Here is an 18,024-nt window from a genome sequence, read left to right on the forward strand (position 1 = left end):
CTTCGATTTTGCTGTGATTTTAATAAATCACAAATTCACCAATCTCCAACCTCACAATTAAGAGTTTCACAGTAGATATCATATTCTCTTTTTCAATGTAGAATTGTTGACTGAAGGTGTTCTCTTTTGCAAATTTGTTCGAGCCTTTTAACTATGGCTGAAGACTTTTACGATGGGCTCCTCTCTCCATGAAGTGTCTGATTAAATACCAGCGTTCCTAGTTGGATGCAACAGAACCATAAACCCATTAGCGACTCTCTTGTGACACATTTTCTTAAGGCAGTAATAACCCATCCACTTTAAGGTAACAGTTCAAGCTGGTAGATGGGCACTGCACCAAGCGCATCTTATGATGAGTTAACAACACGAGTTGGATTAAAGCTTGCTTTTGTTACGGGATATCACCCGTTCCCTTCCTGTTTCTAATTCATACGTGATTTTAGTTTGAACAAACATTTTGTATGTTTTATTTATAATGAATGATCTCTTGCTCTCTTATCCACTTTGCTGCTATAACACTAAATTTCCCCGGTGTGGGACGAATAAAAGAATATATTATTATTATTATTATTATTATTATTATTATTATTATTATTATTATTATTATTATTATTATTATTATTATTATTATTATTATTATTATTATTATTATTATTATTATTATTATTATTATTATTATTATTATTATTATTATTATTATTATTAATGTTCCCTCATTGTCATTGAGTAAAAATCTTGGGACTCTCGACCTCGAATCATTAAGAGACCTCCTTCATTTTATAACTGCAAAGGTTCAATAAGAAAGCATTCCACAATCTTTTTAGATTTTTTAGATTTAGAGATACAGTGCGGAAACAGGCCCTTCGGCCCACCGAGTCCGCGCCGCCCAGCGATCCCCGCACATTAACACTATCCTACACACACTAGGGACAATTTTTACATTTACCCAGTCAATTAACCTACATACCTGTACGTCTTTGGAGTGTGGGAGGAAACCGAAGATCTCGGAGAAAACCCACGCAGGTCACGGGGAGAACGTACAAACTCCGTACAGACGGCGCCCGTAGTCAGGATCAAACCTGAGTCTCCGGCGCTGCATTCGCTGTAAGGCAGCAACTCTACCGCTGCGCCACCTTTTCTTGGAAAGGAAGGGTAAAAATTAATTATTTATAAAGAAAAAGTAAAAAATTAAATAATTTTGTAAACATAAAATGCATAAAGACATTTGATAACAACTTAAAGCATTTATGTTTACCCAATTATTATTTTTTAAGTCATTTCCTTGCTAGCAGTGCTCACATCCTAAGGGGAAAAAAGGCATCAGAATTGTAATAGGCATGTCATATTTTTTCAAAGGGGAATAAGGCCATGGCCAGCTTGGTTCCAGTTCACTGCATAAAAAATGTTGACGAGTAAACATTATTCAAATATTAGTGTTAATTAAAGGAATATGGTGAGTTAATGTAAGTACAGGCAGGATATGAGAACAACATGACATTAAAATATCCTAAAGAAGCAGTGAGTCAAACATAACTCAGGGAAAAAAAACACAACTTCACACTTCACAGGTATTAACTCACAGAATAAATTGTAACCTAGCAATGAAATGTTGACACTCTTGGGAAACAAGCTAGAGGGAATAGAAATATTCAGCAGGAAGAATACAAATATAGATTTGGGAGCAAGTGAAAGATAAAGCATAGGTTGCAGCTGATGCCATGTCATTTCCACATTGCACAAGTTTTAATGATCTCCACAGAATTTGTATTCAAGACAAATGATGCAATTTCAGCAAAGTAGAATTTACTGAACACTTTATTAGAGTTTTGTAGCTTCGTTTTGCATAAGTACACACTTGACTAATTAACAAAATAAAGTTCATCCACACCCTGTGGCATTCGCCAAGGAAGCAGATAGAACATCGGCACTTTACTGAAGAATGACTCAATGTCTGTCATTTTTTAAGGCTTTATTTCCTGAAGGAACATTTTATTGTACTTTGTTGTTTTGATATGCATAAAATGTAAGTGCACACTTTGCTTATTTACAAACTAAAGCTCTGCAGTTTACCCTGCAGCATGACTAGGGCGGCACGGTGGCGCAGCGGTAGAGTTGCTGCTTTACAGCGAATGCAGCGCCGGAGACTCAGGTTCGATCCTGACTACGGGTGCTGCACTGTAAGGAGTTTGTACGTTCTCCCCGTGACCTGCGTGGGTTTTCTCCAAGATCTTCGGTTTCCTCCCACACTCCAAAGACGTACAGGTATGTAGGTTAATTGGCTGGGTAAATGTAAAAATTGTCCCTAGTGGGTGTAGGATAGTGTTAATGTGCGGGGATCGCTGGGCGGCACGGACTTGGAGGGCCGAAAAGGCCTGTTTCCGGCTGTATATATATGATATGATATGATATGATATGAAATGTCTGGTTGGCAGTGAACATTTTGAAATCTTGGACATTTTGAGGAATTCACATTTCCATTTAATAAACGCGGATTGATCATAATAATTCTGAATTTCATTTATTCATTTTAGTGCATCCGCTCGATGGATCTAAAAATGCAAGTATTTCTCCTGTAACACCTTACAGCACAACTCTTCGCGAAAGCAAGCACTTTATAAAATTGAAATGAAACATGGTTAAATGTTGTTGTTTTTGCAATCAAGTTGTTGGTTGGGTCTTTCTATATTATCATGATTTAACTTCCCAGGTTGTCAGTTATAATTTGTCTGTCAATACCAGCATTTTATGTGTTGTCACTTTAAACATTGATCAATACATAGATGTAAAGAACTTAGGACCTTATGCATTAATTCCTGCCATGATGTGAAAAGAATATTAGTAGCATTTTGCATCCTCATTTCACAGCACTATAACCATGCACACATGATAAAAAGCAAGGTGATGCAAAATGCTCTTTTATTTCTCTGTTAATAAGCCACAGACAAACTTGATGGAAACAATGAGACGAGAAAATAAGAAAATAATGTAGCAAAGCATTTCTTTTCTTTTATCGTACAGATTTGTTAGAATGCATTTCTACCACAATGCAAATCTATAAATATAACTAATATCATTGAATAGTTGTCTTAAAGGTTTCTACTCATCAGAATGTGGGATGGAACTTACCACAGGAGTGTAAATGGACTCTTACTTCTGAATTTATGCCTAGCATCTGAATTACTGTGCCTATTTTGCCAGTAACAGTACCTGCCCACACGTTCCACCAGTCTTATAAGACTGTTAACAAATGTAAAGCTGCTAAAGTGATTTGAGGTCAAAGAATAGTGTGGAACCCACACCATTCATTTTTGCTTCAGCAATTAAAAAATAATAATTGAAGCCATTGAACAATTATGTATGCACATTAGGTATGGTACATATACAAGAATATCTGTCATGAAAGTTTTCCAATTTTGATATGACTTACACTCATGTCATTAAAGAGCTTTCCATAAAAAACAGATAATGCAAAACAGAACTTGGAGTGGATCATTTTTATAAATAATGTTTCAACTACTCTCAGAAAATGCCAGAAAATGATCAAAAATATTCAGCTCGTACTTTAAGCTCAAAGTATTGTAAACCATTTGTGCAGATGACTTATTGGTCTGGAAAATGATGATTATGATCAATGAAAAGTTCAGGAGCAACGATCAATAGACAGCCGAGAAGATTGGACTAAGTCATGCACTGCATAATTAAGTGCACAATACATCTGATTCCTGCTTTCCTTCAATTTAAAAAAATGGATCCGTGTTTTATGACCAGATTACGCATGTCAATGAACACAAAAGCACAGGAAGGTCCCCCTTTCTAATCTATCACAAGTTAAGTGAAATGCAGTGAGGTTCAGGTACAATGAAAATGTTGTTTGTAGCAGCTTCACAGGCAGGTAGACTCAGACAACAAACAAAATGTAAATTATATGTAGATCCTATAAGACAATGGAAAGAAAAAGACCATGGATAAAACAAGACATTTGTTTCTTCAATTTCTCTAGATGGTGGGTTAATTAAAAGCAGGGTACTTTGTGGCTTACAATTGTAAAAATACACAATTCAGAAATCAAGTCCATGATAGTGCAAGAGGTGATTTGCAGAGTTCCATTGCTGAGGAAGGATTAGGGTTGTGCAGGTCAGTTTAAGAACCTGATATAACTGAGGACAGTAACTGGTTCTGAACCTGGTTGTGTGGGACTTAATTACCAATACACAATTCCATAGACAATTTACTTCTAAGCAAAAGCCTCACTTTATGTACATTAGCTGCTCACAAAATCATATTTCATTAGAAAATAATTCTTAGTCACTCTGGCTTAATACACTCTATAGCAATATCAACACATGGCATAGCATGCTGCCTCAGAATTCATCCACGTGAGTTTTGGAGTCAGGATATAATGTGTTGATATTTTAGTGTGTTGAGTGACTGAGCAGGATAAACTTATAATTATATATTGGCTGTACTTATGTACCAGCTTTCTCATCGATAAATGAGTGTATCCACAGTTAAAATTAAAATTGCATAAGTAAAATATTAACATATTATAAAGTCATAGTGCTGGAGATAATAATATCAGCATGGATAGAGGATGGCTAACCAGCAGGTAGCTGCAAGAAGAGTTGAGAAGGTAATTTTCAGGTTGCAAGCCTATAACCAGTGGGATATCATGAGGATAATTGCTGAGCCTACAGTTCTTTACATCTCAATAATTTAGCGGAAGGGAACAACTGTACTGTAACCAAATTTGTGGATGATACAAAAGTAAGTGAGATAGTTACCAACAGTTTACAAATACATTTTGAGTGGTTAATAGTTGGAAACTTTTTGAGTAGTGGAAAAAATGTGAAGTTGTAAAGGAAGAATGATAAAATAGGATTCTTTTGAAAGGAAGAATGATAAAATAGATTTTGTTTAAATGGAGAAAGACTGCAGAAAATGGCAGCATACAGGCATGTGTGGGTTCTTTTACTTTCCTTGCTCAGAAAGTAGTGGTGAGTGAATCCTTGAATATATTCAAAGTGAAAATAGCTAGATTTCTAAACACCATGGCAGTCAAAGGAGAAAGAAGATGAGAAATATTGAATCATCCTACAGAATGGGGAGCAGGCTTGTGTGGCTCAATGACCTAATTCTGTTCTTATTTGCTATGGTTATGGTCTAACTTGTAATTATATCCTCCCATCAACTATGGTACAATAGTTTTTTTAATCTACATCATCAGTTTCATTGGACTGTTTTACACAGGGACAGAAGAACAGAAGTTGTTCCTCTAGCTTTGGAAGGCTACTTTGGCAATCGATTTCCCTTTATACCCACCTGACCTCCATTTCCCTGAAGTATATCAATCTCAACCATGATTTCAATTCTCCCAACATTAATCCTCCAGCCTTCCGAATTTCACAAACGTTTGTATTTAACATTTGTGAATCCTTTGGGAAATTGTGAAACTTCCAACGTTTTTTTTCCTAAATCTAAACAATACTACATAAATAAAAAGGAAATACATGACTTAAAATGACAACCAGAATGCTTCTGCACAGACAGTTTATTTCATTTTTTGTAAGAGACAATGCCCCTTTTTTTTAACGCCACTTCATCTAAAAGTAACACCTCAGAATTGACTTGAAATGTACAAAAAATATTTTTCTTAGTGTGAGATAACCGCAATAAATTTTCTGATCTGCGAGCTGTGACAGATCCAGCTTGGTTTCAATATAGCTAAATATTCAATTGGCACACTTGGGGATATGTTGTTCTGTTACTAAGGATATTAATTTGTTGCTTTACTTTTTATGGCTTGATATTAGAAAGCATCAGATTCTGGAGACATATTGTAATTTATAACCTTTTGGCTTAATTTTCAAAATCAATGCAATGTGCTAAAAATGTTATCAAATGTGTCAAATGAAATGATATACCCTTTGGATAGGATCCCTCTGAGACATCACCTGTGCCATTACTCTGATGAAAATTGATTTAGTTCATATTATGACAACTGTGCCAGTGTGTCATCCAGTAATGGAGATTTGTCCATTAGCCAGCCTGTTAATTTCTAAACTAGACAAGTAATCAATATTGATCATCATACGGGTGTGATCTGACATGGAAAAGGCAAATTATAAGTGGTTCTCCAGCATCTAATGCTAACCGTTGGGCAGAAGGAGAAATCCTTTCAGCTGCTCGAGTGCAGTATCATCAAAAGTTGAATAAAATGAATGCTTGCCCTGAAATGTAAGAGACAAAACAAAAACTTACCCAAACTTCCAACATGGAAAAAAAGATGCACAAGGTTAAAAGGAGGAATAAGCTTTTGGGTAGTCTGATTAAAGAATGAACCAAGCTCTAGTCAGAAAGGAAGGCTATTTATTCTGTTTGCTGTAAAATGATATATGGAAAACAAAATGAAGTGAAGTCTTACACATTTGTGAAGAAGTACTCGTATCTTTAGTTTGGAAGAGAAAAAGGTATTATGGGTATTCTATATATCAAAATAAACATACCCCATGAGATTAATGGCATTGTGTATGGTATGGCCTACTGGCACCTCTAAATTGGATTAATTGTAAATTGAAATTATATTTTTAGGCTTTTATATTCCATGCTTTTCTTTTGAATTTTCAGTAAAACATCCTACTTCTGTATATTTTAGATTTGCCTCTACAATTTGAGTTGACCATGATTCTAACCAGCAGGTCTCATGACTGTACACTCATTCCACTTGCCCCTTTGGTCCAATAGGAAATTTCGGCCTATATCTGCTTACATCTGTAGAAAGGAGATCAGGGCAGCTTGCAGAAGGTGGAGGATGATTGGAAGGGTGGAGTGGTGGTAGGGGTGGTATGAAGTTTCTTTATACATCCCTCGGGTTAACAAGCATTTCACGCTACCACAAGCACCATATATCTTACACTTGGTGGTCATGAGAAAATTAAAATAGCTCTTGGCATAACAGGGAGTAATGAGAAATGATCCCCTCTCCCCAGGTGTGGCTGTGTGTTCTAGCTACCACCAGTAAAAGGGCAGTTTTCTTGTAAATTGTTTTCCTGTGGTATTTTAACTGTGCACCTGCCAATAGGATAAAATTCTCACTTTGTTACATTTCTTCAGCTTGGTTCAGGAAATCTCATGTTCTCAGATCCAGAATGTCATGGGACAGCATGATCTTCAATTCACAGGGTGATGGCTTTATTGCCACCAACAGAATGGTCACAGTCATGAGTTGGATAAAGGACAGGTGCTATCATGGCATCCCATGGGAAGTGATTAGGAGGTGCCAGGTGGATGCAGCATCAGCCAGAACTGAGAAAAGGTGGGAATAAACATGTTTCAAGGTACGATGTGAAAGGGTTAATTCTAGGCATAGAATTATATAATGACTAGCCCGAGTGGACCCGTTGGGCCCAAACCTCTCCTGCATTGGTGCAGCACCCTCTCCTCCCCCACTCCATCTCCCCGCCTACCCCCCCACTCCTCCCCACCCCCTCCCTCTCTCCCCGTCACACACTCCATCCCCCCTCAGCCCCCCTTATACTCCCCTCACCCACTCACCTACTGCATCCCCCTCAACCCCCCTTATCCCGCCCTTCTCCACTCCCCCCCACTCACCCACTCCATCCCCCCTCAACCCCCTTATCCCTTTCTCCTCACCCCACCCCCCCTCTACTCACCCACTCATCCCCTCTCATCCCCCTTATCCCCCCCTCCCCTCGCCCCCCCATTCATCCAGTCCACCCCCCTCAACCCCCCCTTATCCCCCCTCCTCCCTTCCCCCCCTCACTCACCCACTCCACCCCCCCCCCTCAACCCCCCTTAAAACTCCCTCTTCCACTCTCTTCACCCGCCCCCCCCTCATTGGGCGCCAATCCCATCACTCGGGGACCTTCTCCCATCGTGACGTAGAAAACAGAGTCAGGCACGGCTGACAGCCATGGCAAGTGGAAATGGGATTTTAAAAGTTTAAAATGTCAATAACTTTTAAAATATAACACCAATTTGAACGAAACTTGCTATTTGCACACCGCTGGACAATGGTGAATTACATGGTCCTAAAATTGTTGCACCATCGTGTACCATTTTGGCTGTATTTTGGGTATAAATATACTTACAAACAGACAAGATGAGAGTTTCAGAAATATATAGGAGTGTAGGAAAATAACTGCAGATGCTGCTTCAAATCGAAGGTAGACACAAAATGCTGGAGTAACTCAACGGGTCAGGCAGCATCTCAGGAGAGAAGGAATGGGTGACGTTTCGGATTGAGACCCTTCAGATCAGTTTGAAGAAGGGTCTTGATCCGAAACGTTACCAATTCCTTCTCTCCTGAGATGCTGTCTGACCTGCTGAGTTACTCCAGCATTTTATGTCTAACTTCAGTAATATATAGATTCCTTGGAAACACCTGGCATGACGAGCTCGCTTTTTTTCTGATAAAATGGCTGAATATTTAATGAAAGCTTGATTAAGTTCTCTGTGAAAGGCCATCTGTTGGGTGTAAGCTATGCTTGCAAATAGAGCAACAGCTTTGGGTGAGACAAAACATGACCAAGAACTGTTCGATAAGAAGTCAGTTTACCTGACCAGACCATGGCACGGTCTACACATCCACATGGAGTATACCAAGACTGAGGGACTTTCTGTAGTTGGTCTGCACCAAGGACTGAGAGTCCCAACAAAGAACAAAGGACCATCGCTTCGGAATAATTGCTATCGGGTGCCTCTGGCAAGCAGAGTTGCAATGAGATCAAGTTAATTCATTATTTACTGTCTTTATCTCAGCTTATAGGGGAATAAGCTGTTAAATTATCACTGCCATTGAGAGTTTTATCTTATTCTATGTTAAAATGATCAAGATCCTTTGAATTTGGTAATAAGACCTTTTCATGGTACAGTACTGAGCAAAGTGAAAGAGAAGAAAAAGGGATGGTGTGTGATAGGGCAGAAAGGAAGAGAGGCTCAGTAACAAAAACAGATGACTGCATTTCTCCCCACTGATACTATCTGACCAGCTGAGTATTGCCAGCATTCTGTTTTTTCTCTTATATAGAAAATATAGAAAATATGTGTAGGAGGAGGCCATTCGGCCCTTCGAGCCAGCACCTTTATATCAGATACCCCAGATCTGCAATGACCCTATGTTTAATCTTTTTTTTTCCAATTCGAAATCAATATACCAATTACATAGATCAATGATAACCAAAATGATGGGCAATGCAATGTACTAAATGTGCTGCACTGAACTTGATTACTTGCACAAAATTGTTTGTAATTAATTATGCACTCTGGTAATCTGTTTCATTTTCTGCTACATTGCCACTTTACTTAGAAATCTACCACAGCATGACAGTGCAGCATTTGATTTGAATTGGTGAAGTGTGAGTGAGTGCATCTCTCTATTGTATTCTGTAAGTGAAACACATTTTTAATTTGTTGACATCCATGCAATGTAGTTCCATTCTTAATAAGGTAAAGAAACTGAGAAAAGGGGAAGAGAGTTTCTATTCACTGCAAAACATTTACCGAGGGATATGGGGGAATCACATTTGTCAGGAAGGCAATCAAAAGCTATGTCTCGAAGCAATTAATGAATGCTAAAAATGAGGTACCCTGTAAGCATATAAAATGAGTATGTGCAAGGTGAACAATATAAATAAAACTCCAGATTGCAGCTAGTCAGGCAAGGTAGGTTTCTGTGCAACTGAAGATAGACACAACTGGAGTAACTCGGCGGGCCAGGCAGTATCTCTGGAGAAAAGGAATAGGTGAGGTTTAGATCAATCCAGCAAGTCTGCACTAATATTACTATCTGCACGAACCTCTTTCCACTTGTTTCATCTAACCCCATTTAAGGGCATCAAAGCTTTTGACAAATTGACTCAAAACTACTTATCAATATTTCTAACAAAGAGCTGCTAAGTTCTCCGTGCAGTTGTGAAATAATGCTGAGTTTGATACTTAAGTATTATGTCAATTTGTTAAAAATGATCACCACCTGTAGGGAGATGCTAGGTAAAGGATATAAAACTGGTCTGACATTCTTACTAACAATAATCGGTAACCTTATTTTGTAAGAAGTTTAAAATAACAAAACTTGCTGGAAGTGTGTTGATCTGCATGTAGCAAGCAAAAAAGCAGAGTATATTTGGGATAAGATTTACCTTTATTGCAACTTATGCACCTAAAAGGACTTCAACGAGTTAAATCAGTTACTCTTCAAGCCACACAATAAACTGCAATCTAAATTGTCACAGGATGCAGCGCGAGAAGGGATATAATAATAAGACACTTATTTTGTGGACATGTTATACACTTCAGGGTACGATTACTCTAAGCACATATTATAAAACATTTCAATACTCTAATAACCATGTGCCAGGGAACAGATTCCCACTGAGAGGAACTAATCCCCTGCAAAGTTGTATTAAAGTTTCTACTGCTACTTTTATTTTCATATTTAAAATATTTCACTCTTCCGAAAAATATATTTTCAGCTTCAATGGTAGAATTGGAGTAGGCACAACGATACTAAATTATATCAAGTTTTCATGGGAGATATAATCCTCAAATCCATTTATAAAATAAGTCTTCCAGCACTCACTTCTGACTATTGATAACAAATACTGCAAACTAGGTATTTGCATATTTTACATTTCAACCCTGCAATAAAAATGGTTCGGTGCTGTTGGTGCTGGCCCCAATGTGAACACAAGTCACTCCCCATTGCATTTTCAATTTAATTTGTGGTCTTGCATTCCATTAGGCAAGTATTCAAGGCTGCTTTAATTTGAAACTTTTTTTGTGCATCTCTATCACCTTTGTGAAGCTGTTGCTTGCAGAAAAAAATGGGATGTAACTCACCACCTGAATAATCTTAAAAAATCATGGTAAACAACCACACCGAAACGGATCTTAATTTTTCGATGTTGGCCAACTACATTTTCAATGTCATGTTACGCCCTGAGGTTTACTTATGTTCAGAAGTCGATAATCAGCAGTGAGCAGAAGCTTTGGGAACTCGAACGAAGCTTAAGCTGATGTTGCCAGTTACTTGGAACACTTCACAGCATTGAATAAATTTAAATCGTTACACCTCCAAAGAAGGCCATTGGGCCCACAGAGTCTATATTAGTGCAATGCAAACCTGCAAATTATTTACTTTCATTTATTTCCCCAGCTCCCTTTTGAATGCTGCAATTGAATGTCTTCTTTAGTTTTTTGGTTTTAGAGATACAGCATGGAAACAGGCTCTTCAGCCCACTCAGTTTGCACTGACCAGAGATCCCTGCACACTAACACTATCACACACGAGGGACAATTTATAATTTTACCAAGTCAATTAGCCTACAAACCTGCACGTCTTTGGAGTGTGGGAGGACACCGGAGCAGCTGGAGAAAACCCACGTAGGTCATGGGGAGAATCTACAAACTCCATGCAGACAGTACCCGTAGTCAGAATTGAACCTGGATGTCTGGTGTTGGAAGGCAGCAACCCTACTGCTGCACCACGTACCACCCACTCTGACATCTACCAGTGCTTTCCACACCTAAACATTAGTTACTTAAAATGGTTTTCCTCGTGTCATTTTCGGTTCTTTTGCCAATTATTATTCCATGTCCCATGCCCTTGACACTTTTGCCAATGGAAGCAATTTGTCTATCTATTCTGTCTAATTATTTCTTCATTTCAATTATTTCCATCCTCCCCATTCAACCTCCTCCCTTCCACGAAAGGAATCGCAGTTCTACTAATCTGATCACATAATCAAAGTCCCTCACCTTTTAATTCATTTTAGTATATCTCTTCTGCATCTTCACTAAAGCCATTACGTCTAAGGTACGAGTTCTGAAGATGGTGTGGCCTACCAATTTTAAAGTTAACAATAACAATTGAGCACTGGAGAGGAACTTGGAGAGGGAGAGGAAAGACCCTATTGATATGGTCCACGTAGGAATCAATGTCAGAGATAGGAAAAAGAAGAAGATTCCACTGTAGTAGCAGGGGTTTAAGTTACAATGCAAATCCACTGAGACATCAGAGGCCATAGGAGATTGTAGATGCTGGAATCTTGAACAAAAGAAAAAGTGACGGAGAAAATGTGGATGATGAGGTTCAGGATGTATGACTACAATTCCTCACCACTAAGATTTAAAGGCTTCCAAGGCGTTGTTGATGTTTAACTAGTTTGTGGCCTTGTCAATTAAGGGTGGTGGAAAGACGAGATTGAGCAGGCTCTTGTGAAGGGAATCAATGGCATCCAGTCATGACTGAGGAGGAATTTAAAATGAAGGTGGGCATCAATTATGAGATTTACTCTAAAATCTTCAATGTGCCTGGCCAACCTGTGTCCATAGAGGGAAAGGACACATGAAGATCATGTTAGTAATGAGCAGTACAGCACAGGAAGAGGCCCTTTGGCTCACAATGTTTGTGCCTAGTTAAACTGATCTCATCTGTTATGAGCCACATCCCTCTACTGGCACTTTCATGTGCCTATCTTAAAGCCACTTTTGTATCTGCATTCTCCACCATCGCAGGCATTGCGTTCCAGTCCCTTACCACTCTCTGTATAAAAAACTCGCCCCGCATGTCTCCATGAAAATCTCCCCCTCTCACCTTAATGCTGTGCCCTCTTGTGTTGGACATCTACTCCCTGAGAAAAAGGTTCTAGCTGTCTACCCTTTCTATGCTTCTCATAATTTTATATAATTCTATCAACTTTCCCTTCAACCTGCGACATTGCAGAGAAAACAATCCAAGTCTATCCAACCTCTCCTCATTGCTGAAACTCTCTAATCCAGGCAGCATTCTGGTAAACCTCCACATCTTTCCTGTAATGAGGCAACCAGAATAGCAGGCAATACTCAGAATGCGGCCTAAACTAAGTCCTAAGGAGCTGCATCATGATTTCCAGTCTCTTATATTCAAAGCTCCTAGCAATGAAGGCATGCATACCTTACACTTTCTTTACCACCATATCTACTTGTGCTGCCACCTTCAATGAGCTATGACCCTGAACTCCAAGACCCCTCTGCACATCAATGCTATAAAAGTCTTCCCTTTAATTGTGTACTTTCACCTTACATTTAACATCCAAAAGTGGGACATCTCACCTCACACTTGGTCAGATTAAACACCATTTGTCATTTTTCCACCCATTTCTGCAGTAACCTCTGACAGCCTTCTAACTCCTGTAACTCCTCCATAATGGTTTATCTGGTACAATGCCGTCCGAGCTGGTTACATGCCGCCTATCCAAACAATTCGAATCACCTATCCCCACCTCTACATTCAACCCAATCAACTGCACACAATTTTATTAATATGTTTAAATAGACATAAAACATCAGTACACGTAATAAAGATAATGTGTTGTCTGTATTCAGACAGTAAAACTTATATCTGAGTTTATCTCAGATACCAAAAATATAATCTTAGCTCTTTAAAGAAAAAATATTTGCTTTAAAGAGCTAAAGCGAATCTTTAGCTCTAAGAGGACACATGTAGGGTTCAATATCAATTTCAGTTTCTCACAATAAATTCACCACACTTCTCTGCAGTCTCTTCAGTGGACCATATACTATTATTTTACCAGGTTGCATTGAAGATTAAAATCTATCTTATATCGTTTAAGGACCTATTCCAATTAATTTGAATATATTTCAAGTTGTTGTCACACGGGTTGTAAGTAATATTTTGATTCAGTGTGGAACCACTCTGAAAGCAATCATGTATATTTCACTTTGCCTTCAGCCATAAAATAAAATGATGTAAAGAGAAAGATAATAGAGACCTATGAGGATTTTTGGCATCAGTGGGGTGGATTGTCAAGGCTTATGGCTCACATACATTTGTGGTGCAGCAAAATTAAGATCTTTAATATACCTTTTATTCACAATTACCTACAATTTCTCCAGTACTAGTAGTGTGTTAAATGATCACTGCACAGTGCATCAAAGAGTGAAATGGTGAAATGGTTGTAGACCTGCCATTTGGAAATTCAATTGAAAGCAAGACACAACACATTACCAGATGTTGAATCTGACCTTGTTCAGCAGCAGTGCATTCATGTCAAAGAAGTCAGATACATCTAAGGTACATCCCAGAGACGAGGGTGGGGGGGACATGGACCCAGGAGGAGAGTGGATCGATGATCTGCTGCCAGCAATCAAGTTTAGCGATACTGATTGCCAGCAGCTAATAATTTTGCCTCCCCTCCTTTCACCAAACTAAGGCCTTCTTCCTCTCCAACCCTACTTTGTCTTCTCATCCCATGTTTGCCAGACCAGACCCCTGCTATGAATGTAATTGATCACTTCCTGAGATGATGATTTGCAAGCTCCTTGCTTGTTGGGTCTTGAACACTATTGAGTTTCCAAATGACAACCAAAAGCCTCAATTTTGCACCAGGCAACAATTGTTTAAAGTTGCACAAGTTACAGCCTGTTCACTTTAAGTCTCATGGAACTTAGTCGCGTTGGAAACTATCTTCTGCAGGACTGCCTTGTGAATAGCACCACAGCCACTTTCTGAATTAGAATCACAGTACAATCCAGGCGACAATATGCATTGCACGTCATTGCAGGCACTGTGCAGCCTGTGATACTTCATGTCCTCCACAATGAACCCAATACAATTACCAGTCTCTTCCTTGCATTCACTGTTTTTCTTGGATGAAAATTAGATCGCATCATAAACTTCATGTCACTGTGTTATCTAATTTCTGGTCACACCTGTTTCACATGAATTCCTGGTGCTTTTTGTGCACCACAATGAGTCTTCACCATTTTTCCACTTTGCGGTAACTTGGTTTGTGTGAGGAGTTTTATTATGTTTCTCATGTGCATTCATTCAACTGACGGAATTGCCTCCCCCATATTGGACAATAGGGAACTGTTCATTTATCTATGTGTTATGAATTTGTTGACTGTGCAGTTTTGTGAAATTGCATGGTTTAATTTTTTTTTTTTTTGTCTCTGCCTGCTTTCCTTTAATCGTATGAATATTTGTTCTTGTCAATAGTCAATAGTCAATAGTCGTTTATTTGTTACATACACATAAATGTGTAGTAAAATGAAACATTACCCGCAGTTGAACAATAAGACCAATAAGATTAATCAATAAAAATGCAATAACACATACAATCACAACTAACACCAAACAAAAAGAAACATCCATCACAGTGAGTCTCCTCCAGTCCCTCCTCACTGTGATGGAAGGCCAAAATGTCTTTTTCTCTTCCCTGCCGTCTTGTCCCGCGGTCAGGCTGTTGGATTTGCCACGTCGGGGCGGTCGGGGCTCCCGATATTGAAGCCGCCGCTGGGCGGTGAAAGGTCCACGGCCTATTTCAGGCCGTGCCGGACGGTGAAAGGTCCGTGGCGGGCCGACCCAAGCCCCGCGATTCGGGGCGGGCGAACACGCTGCCTCTGCCGCTGCCGGAGCTCCCGATGTCGGCCCCCATCCAGGGGTCTGCGGGCTTCCGACGTCCACGCGGCCCGCGCCGGAGCCTCCGGAGACGAGTCGCAGCCGCGCCCGCAGCATCCGCAGGCAGCCAGCGCCGCAGGTGGTGAGTCCGCGCCGCGGGCTCTGCGAACCAGAGCCCCAGGTGAATGGCCGGTGGTAGGCCGCAACGGGAACGGAGACACGACACAGAACAAAGGTCACGTCTCCGTTCTGGAGAGAGAATGTTACAGTTCCCGTTCCCTCCCACCCCCCCCCCCCCCAAAACATAACATACAAACACTACATCATATTAAACTACAATTCAGACAAAAACAACAAAAAACACAAAAGACAGACGGACTGCAGGCAAGCCGCAGCTGCGACGGCAGCGCTGGCTCCTCCCCGTAGCTTGTCTATTCCTCTGATTTTTGTTTCTGTTTGGCCACAATCTTTTTCACTAAAGTTTACCTTTTGGTTTGTCCCTGATATTATTAATGAGGATTCAAGATTCAAGGTCACAGCTCTGAAAGAAGTAGTAAGCCCCTAAAGTGTTTTTCAAACTAGGGGCGGCAACAGGGTTGGCAGGCATCTACATGATTCCCTTTTTAATCTTTCAAAGACTGAATACATTTTATTTCCATTTGCATACTTGTGCAGGTAAGCATTACTTTTTTTCTGCTTTTGGCTACAGCAGTTTGAATTCTCCATTTCCAGAAGATTCTAAAGGACTGCTCTGTCATTGGAGATTTCAGATCAATGAGCAGACTTTTCTCATTAATTTGGTAGTAGTCTATATTAAATCTCCAAGTTAGGCAATTTAAATAGCTTAAATCAATCATAAAACAAATATAGGTGGACAGCATCATGGATCATGGTGGACGATCACTCAGATGACAGTGAAGAGATAGCAATTATAGAGTAAAGATATTCTGCATAGTAAGCCGTGCTGGCAAGCAAAACGGCAAACAGCGATCACACTGGACATTGGGCAAGAATAATGTGAACTGCCGTGGAGCAGACGAGACAAGCTAATAAAGGAGAGTAGTGGAAAAGATCAGGCTGGGTGACTAAAGGTAAAAAATCAGGACGGAGCAGACCAAACTAAATAAAAATGTGATGATTGTAGGATTCGGGTAAAGGCTCTGCAGCTAAGTGATCTGAAGGGCCTGTTTCCATGGTGTACATCTTTATGATTCACAGAGGGTGGTAGTTGAGGCAGGTACAATAACAACATTAAAGAAAAACATTTGGACAAGTACGTGGATAGGAAAGGTTTAGTGATCTAGGTTCAAATGGGGCTAAATGAGAATAGCTTAGATTTGCCTCTTTGCTGGCATAGACGGGTTGGGCCGAAAGGCCTGGATTCTGTGACTCTATGACTAATTCAAATGAAGAAAAACCTCCAAGTTACTGAACAAAGAATTCCACACAGTTAAAACACCAGTGAAGAACAAACTGGCAGCATTGGCATGTGATTTTGCTAAGGGTTAGTGATTCTATCCAGCTAAATTAAATCTCTAGTAAATGGCTCTCAAATATTTTTTGCAGTTGCAGGGAATTTGTGGACACAGTACACCATAGGATCTTGTGTCTCTCATCTTCAGTGCTTTTGAATGTCATTTCCTTCATAAAGGTTTACAGATTCACATGTTAAAGTTATGAAAATATTCAAGAATGTTTTCCCAATAAATTTACAGAGCATAGACCATTGTTTTAAAAAACAGAACAATTTAGCAACAGCCTCAAATCTCCAAAATGTTTCTATGAACGAGAAAGATCATAATTGTCTTGGGTCATTTTATGGGGCAAATTACCTGCATTTGCAAAGAATATAGGAAGGGATTGTGGGGCAGGATAACATTTGGAATCGTTTTAATCATAGTTAAAGGATTCCAAAGTAGTAAAGCTAAGAAAGCGATGAGATGATAGTTTTGGCACTTTGACAGAAAATGTATCTGATTGTACTTCAGTACTTTTGTACAAAAAAAAGCTTTGGGCAGCATTTATCCCTTTCATTCACTTTCCAGCCGAGAATGTTTAGCAAAAGGTCTTGCTCCATGTCACTGCTCCTGGTAAGCCTCAGAGGCTTTTGTAGATGTTGTTTCCACTGATGTTGACTTGACCCTTTTTAGGTTTACTGACTGATAATTTAACAGATGGTCTTTTTGACACTTTTCGTAGCGTAACCAGACTTAAAAAATGAAGCAATTCATAACTTCTTAGAAATAGTCACAGACAAAATATGGTAGCAGAAATAGAAGACATTTTTTACCTGCTGTTACTGCAATAAAAAATTGCATGTAAGAAATAATATTTTGGTTGACATGCTAAGGACTATTTTGTAAATATTGAGCACACATATTCTGTCTACACTTATTATGCTCCAACACTATTTCTTTCTATGATTTTAAAGAGGGCAGAGATATTTTCAGGTTTATCAACAGACTATGTTTTTAATTACAGATTTGGAAAGGAAATTGTTCATTTAGTTTCTAGTACATGTAATAGATCAAGTGGCTTGCAATTCCCAGACACACAGTACCATGACTTTTTTACCCTTCGGTTTGATAAACCAAACTGTGTTT

The sequence above is a fragment of the Rhinoraja longicauda genome, chromosome 15, assembly GCF_053455715.1.
Source record: "Rhinoraja longicauda isolate Sanriku21f chromosome 15, sRhiLon1.1, whole genome shotgun sequence".
Classification (NCBI taxonomy): Eukaryota; Metazoa; Chordata; class Chondrichthyes; order Rajiformes; family Arhynchobatidae; genus Rhinoraja; species Rhinoraja longicauda.